Source organism: Myotis yumanensis, unplaced genomic scaffold (assembly GCF_028538775.1).
Source record: "Myotis yumanensis isolate MYYU_CA2020_CCGP unplaced genomic scaffold, mMyoYum1.0.hap1 SCAF_8, whole genome shotgun sequence".
Classification (NCBI taxonomy): domain Eukaryota; kingdom Metazoa; phylum Chordata; class Mammalia; order Chiroptera; family Vespertilionidae; genus Myotis; species Myotis yumanensis.
This window is the reverse complement of record NW_027223759.1, coordinates 22,522,976-22,529,391: the sequence shown is the minus strand read 5'-3', so window position 1 is coordinate 22,529,391 and position 6,416 is coordinate 22,522,976. Positions and strand designations below refer to the sequence as shown.

The 6,416-nt window shown below is 52.7% G+C and overlaps 1 non-coding gene across 1 annotated transcript; it reads right to left on the bottom strand.

Moving 5' to 3' along the window:
• Positions 1–5,876: 5,876 nt before the first annotated feature.
• Positions 5,877–6,008, bottom strand: LOC139015878 (U8 small nucleolar RNA). The gene has a single exon (XR_011472528.1). It is a non-coding gene; the product is annotated as a U8 small nucleolar RNA (small nucleolar RNA).
• Between the last annotated feature and the right edge of the window lie 408 nt (positions 6,009–6,416).

Genomic DNA, 6,416 nt, shown 5'->3' with positions numbered 1-6,416 from the left:
GCCTCCTGCACACCACCCCCTTGGAGATCAAGCCCACAACCTGGGCATGTGCCCTTGGCCAGAATTGAACCCAGGACCCTTCAGTCCACAGGCCAATGCTCTATCCACTGAGCAAAACTGGCTAGGGCTCCGATGTTATTAATGTTGTGCATCCATCACCTCAAATCCCCACCCTTTAGCAACCACTGATCAAGACCAGCCGTAATCAGAAGGGGGGGGGGGGGGGGTGCCAGCCCAAGTTCACACACTTAGAGTCAGGATGAGTATTCACTACATGGTGACCTCGATAAAAACATATCCTGCTCTCAAGGTCAATCTGCCTTATTAATGGTTGCCTTCAACAAGTATTTCTTTTACAACTCACTCACCCTTTCACTTTCCAGGTAAATTCTGCTGGTTGCCCTGATTCTTGTTCAAATAACAGAGTCCTTCTTAAAAGGAATGGGCACCTTTCAGATACGTGAACATCTAGCACTTGATTCTCAGTTTTACCATCTTCGTGCTTTGGCCTTTAACACATGATTCTTGGAGAGAAGGAGAGGAAAGAACAAAAAGATATCCCACTCAGGCCCCTGCAATTCTTTCAGGAAAATCATGAGGGGGGCAGAAAAAAAAACAGACACCCTCCCCCACCCCCTCAGCTTGAAACCTGATTACAGGGATGGCAGCAATTCCAATGATTTTAGAAATATTGACTGACAAGGTGCCTTCAGTAATTGCTAAAGCTGGGGTTGGAGACCTAATAAACTCGTGTTTGAATTAGTTAATAGTTCAATTCCGAGAGGTTATGATTGTAAATCCCAGGACTGCCAGCTTGGCTCTAATTTGCAGCTCAGGACTATCTGTGAGGTTGCCATTTACAGTCAATTTCCTCAGAGAGAGAGAGCGAGAGAGAAGAAAATGAAAAGAGAGAATATTTGAATGTCAAGTGGGTGCTTTTAATGGCCTAGATTAGCCCCAAGAGAATCACAGTGAAGTTGAAGGTACACAGGCTGAGACCACACGTCTCTCCCTTTGAGTGGCACATTTGTTCTTTAGAATCTAGTGGGTCGTGATGAGGGGAAACTTATGAGCTGATCCCCCCTCCCAACACAACTCCCTGCTTCACCCCTTGAGTCCCTGCCCCACCCCCTGCTTGTCCCTGCCTCTCCTGACTTGAAACTTGTTTGATCCTCTCAATTGATGTTCCTAAAGCCACCATGATCTTATCCCTGTTTTAAGGACAGACCAGAACCAGTTTCTGGCATAGCCCCTGCCTGTGCAAATGGGGCCCCAAGACTTGTTTATATAGATGCTGCATATCTAGCTTGGCTACCTGCTTAACTACTTATACACAGAGCCAGGTCTTTGATGAGGCTACAGGCAGAACACGCCCTGCCTGGACTATGATTACAAAATGTGTGCAAAAGTGGGCTAAAATAAGAACACAGCCAGCAGAAAGGGAGGATGTGGGTCATTTACTGCATTGATGGCAGCCTGTCCCTCAGAGCCTAGCCAGGAGAATGTCAGCTTCCTGTTTGGCAAGCAGAACATGGGTCCCAGTTTATAGCAGCGGGGTCCTAAGTTTGGATGGAAACACTGCAGAGCCCTCTACCTACTGCCTTATCTATATATATATAAATAAAGAGCTAATATGCTAACGGTCGTGATGCCCTGATGCCGTAACGACCATTGAGCAGGAGGCTGCGTGCGTGGTGGGGCGGAGCCACTGCATTGCTCCAGAGGTGGGGCAGAAGCAGGGAGGTGCCCGGAAGAGGCGGGATCATCCCATGGCAGGGAGGGCGGGGGTGAGAGCCCGTAGTGCCCCCCTCACCAGTCCTTCGCCACCCACCACTCGCACTCAGCACTCCCGCCACCCACCTGCCAGGGGAAGAAGCACAGCATGTGCGCCGCCAGGAAGCGGCACTCAAAACTCTGCAGCAGGCGTGAGGCTTCCACATTCTCCTCCAGCTCCATGACGGGGCGGAGCCGCCTCATTGCTCTAGAGACAGGGTGGAAGCGGAGAGGCACCCGGAGGAGGCAGGACCAGCCCGAGGTGACTCTCGGGACCAAGGGCAGGGCTTGAAGCAGCCAGAGAAGGCCAGAGGAGTCATGGGTGGGGCCAGGCACACTTGAGCTCTGGGTGGAGAGGTTAAGGTGTCAAGGCTGGGCGGCGGATGGGTGGGACACATGCCAGTGGGTGGGGCCGTGCAATTTTTCGTGCTGGGTCACTAGTCTATCTATACTAATAAAAGGGTAATATGCTAATTAGACCAGGAGACCTTCCAGATGTCCTTCTGGACAAAGCCATGGTTGTGGGGCCAAGGCAGAGGCAGTTAGGGGCGATCAGGCCAGGAGGGGAGGGCAGTTGGGGGTGATCAGGCTGATGGGGGAGGCAGTTGGGGGGAGCAGGTTGGCAGTGGGGGGCTGTTGGGGGTGATCAGGCCAGCAGGGGGGGCAGTTGGGGGTGAGAAGGCCAGCAGGAGGGGCAGTTGGGGGCAAGCAGGTCAGCAGGCAGAGTGACTAGGGGCGATCAGGCAGGCAGGCAGGTGAGCAGTTAGGAGCCAGTGGTCCTGAATTGCAAGAGGGATGTCTGACTGCCAGTTTAGGCTTGATCCCCCCAAGGGGTCCCAGATTGGAGAGGGTGCAGGCCGGGCTGAGGGACACTCCCCCCCACCCCCATGCACGAATTTCATGCATCAGGCCACTAGTATCTACACTAATAAAATACAAACATGCAAATTGACCATACCTTTGCTACACATTAAGCCACGCCCACCAGCCAATCAGAGCAACTATATGCAAATTAACCCAACCAAGATGGTGGCCGGCAGCCACAGAGCTGGAGCAAGCAGGAGGCTTGGTTGCCCCAATGATGGAGGAAGCCAAGCTTCCCACCTGCCGTGGCGGGCTCTGAGCTCCACTCAAAGCAACAAAGTTTCAATTATAGAAGGTAAATAAACCCCAGATACCTGCTTTCAGCCGGCCATGGCCTTGGAGCTGGAGCAAGCAGGCTTCCCTCCCGCCCGCCCTGGCTGGCTCTGAGCTCCACTTAAGGCAACAAAGTTTCAATTATAGAAGATAAATAAATCCCAGAATTTAAAAAAAAAAAAAAAAAAGGAGAGGCTGGGAGCTTCCATCGCCGGGGGAGCTTGGCCAGCCTGAAAACGGCCCTTAGCCCCTCACCCAGACTGGCCAGGCACCCCAGTGGGGACCCCCCACCCTAAAGGGGGTGTGGCCAGTCTGAAAACAGCCATCAGCCCCTCACCCAGGCTAGCCAAACCTCCATGGGGTGAGGATCCCCACTGAGGGGGGCTTGACCAGCCTGCAAACAGCCATCAGGCCCTCACCCAGGCTGGCCAGGAAACCCAGTGGGGACCCCCACCCTGAAGGCGGTGTGGGCAGCCTGAAAACAGCCATCAGCAACTCACCCAGGCTGGCCAGGCACCCCAGTGGGGACCCCCAACCTGAAGGGGGTGTGACCAGCTGCAAACAGCCATCAGGCCCTCACCCAGGCTGGCCAGGCACCCTAGTGGGGACCCCCACCCGGAAGGGGGTGTGACAGCCTGCAAACACCCATCAGCCCCTCACCCAGGCTGGCCAGGCACCCCAGTGGGACCCCCACCCTGATTCAGGACACCCTTCAAGGCAAACCAGCCAGCCCCCACCCATGCACCAGGCCTCTATCCTATATAATAAAAGGGTAATATGCAAACTGACCCTAACAGCAAAAGAACTGGGAATGACTGGTCACTATGACACACACTGACCACCAGGGTGCAGATGCTCAATGCAAGAGCTGCCCTCTGGTGGTCAGTGCACTCCCACAGGGGGAGCTCTGCTCAGCCACAAGCCAGGCTGACGGCTGCCAGTACAGCGGTGGTGGTGGGAGCCTCTCCTGCCTCCTCAGCAGCGCTAAGGATGTCCGACTACAGCTTAGGCCTGCTCCCTGCTGGCAAGTGGACATCCCCCGAGGGCTGCTGGGCTGCCAGAGGGATGTCTCACTGCCAGTTTGGGCCCGATCCCCCAGGGAGCGCGCCTAAGCCAGCAAGTGGACATCCTCCAAGGGGTCCCAGACTGCAAGAGGGCATAAGCCAGGATGAGGGACCCCCCCCCCCCCCAGTGCACAAATTTTTGTGCACCGGGCCTCTAGTATATATATAAAAGGCTAATATGCTAAGTGTCCGTCCGACAGGTAACTATAATGTGCCCTGACCACCAGGGGTTAGACCAGGGGTGGGCAAACTTTTTGACTCGAGGGCCACAATGGGTTCTTAAACTGGACAGGAGGGCCGGAACAAAAGCATGGATGGAGTGTTTGTGTGAACTAATATAAATTCAAAGTAAACATCATTACATAAAAGGGTACAGTCTTGTGTTTTTTTTTTAGTTTTATTCATTTCAAATGGGCCGGATCCGGCCCGCGGGCCGTAGTTTGCCCACGGCTGGGCTAGACGCTCAACACAGGAGCTGCCGAGCTGCAGTGACTTGGCAGCGGTGGTTCTCGGTTGATGCACCCCGAAACCAGAGAGGAGGGAGCCTGATTCCTTGCGGGGTCATGCAATTCCACCTTTAGCTGTGGGTTATGTTGTTGCTGGGGCACTGTCAGCCCTGAATCTGGTTTACTGCACACTTGTGTTTGCATTCCACACCCTGTATGACAGCAACTTTTCAGAGTGCCCTATCGCACTCCAGGACCCCTCGGGGGATGTCAGAGAGCCGGTTTCAACCCAATCCCCACAGGCCAGGCCCAGGGACCCCACCTGCCTGAGGGACCCCGCTCATTCTGCTGATGCCCAGGTATGGCCAGCCAGGGAGGGACCGCAGGAGGTTGGCTCCAGGGCATGTCCGACCCATCTCGCCCAGTCCTGCCCCGCCAGTCACCTTCTAATTAATTTCCTATCAATGTGCACAAATCTGTGCACAAGGTCACTGGTCCTTTAATAAACTCCTATTCTCCTAACCAAGGCAGAGTGGAGTTTTCTGGCTCTCTCCTAAGCTAGAATGCTAAAGGCTTTGGGGAGGTGAGAAAGCAAGATTCCAGGACTGTATTCATGCACTCACCTTTTGCTCTAAAAGTAGATCAGTATTAGTAAGAGAAAGATGCTCATCTTGTAGACCTTTCACTCTGGGATGGCCCGAAAAGCCAGTCCTGGGCCCAGGGACAAGTCTTCTGAGAAGCTAATTCTGCCCCCTCAGAGGCCAAGTGAGAGGCAGGGGCAATGGCTTCGTAAAATTTGTTCGATGGACAAACAAGGTCAATGGCTTTGTAAAATTTGCAAAAGTAAAACATTTTTGTATTCTTTTCCTTTAAGAAGACTCCCAAGATCATATAAACTTCAAGCCCAATAAAATTATATTCCACCCCTGCCCAGATCTGGGAACATGCCCACTGCCACTGCCTCCTCTGGCAGAACAGGAAGCTAAGTGGCTGGCATACTGGCCACAGAAACCAGAGGGTAGAGGAGAGAAGTGTGGGACCCAAAGGACAGAGCCAGGGGGGAGGAGAAAGGAGCCAGGAAGGAAGAACATCGTGAAGAGCTCACCCTTCACCCCCCAACCCCCAACCCTGAACAGGGCCTCCAAAGGACTGGTGAGCAGGAAGGCAGAGAACAGGTTCCCAAGTTCCTTTGGACTCAGAGTGTAGTCAAAGCAACACAGTGTAGAAGAACCAGAGTGCCTTGGGTGCCCCTCAATTCGGGCTCAACCTCTTACTGGCTGGGTGATCTTGGGCAAGTTACTTGACTTCTCTGTGTCACAGTCTCCTCATTGGTCAAGTAATCAGAGTAGCTACCTCATTGAATTGTGAGGATTGAAGGAGCATATGCATGTAAAATGCTTAGAACAGTGTGTGGCATATAGAAAATGCTAGACGGCAACAGTGACTTCCCTGCGCTTTTATTTTACAATCAGGGTCTGCAAATCCTGATTATGCAGAGATGCTAAGCCTGAGTCCTGTGAACTCCCATCATCATGTTCCAATCTGCCCTCCAAAAGAAGGAACAGGTAAGGGTTATCCTACCTGACTGATATATACCTTCCTGCTCTTTTAAACAGGAAGGATAGCTAAGGAATTCTGAAAGTAAGGCCAAGGCCACTGTACATTTTGGCACTTCCATCACCTTCAAATGACATTACCTTCTTAAAAACCTCCGGAGACAGCTCCCCTTCTACACCAGCAGTAGAGACCTATCCATCTTACATCATCATCTCCACTTCCTCTAACACAATCTGCCCCTTCGGATGGGGGTCCCCTACTCTCTGCCATGATTAAGCCATGTTTCTCTCAGCCTCAAACCTTTGCCTTCCCCCCTACATCTGCCCCCCACAGGAATGCCTTTTACCCAGCTCTCTAAATCTAAATCTCTGAATTCCTATGACACTTAGGTATTTTCTTCTCTTTCATTCTTCCCTGTAATGATTGCCCTCTGGCTCAG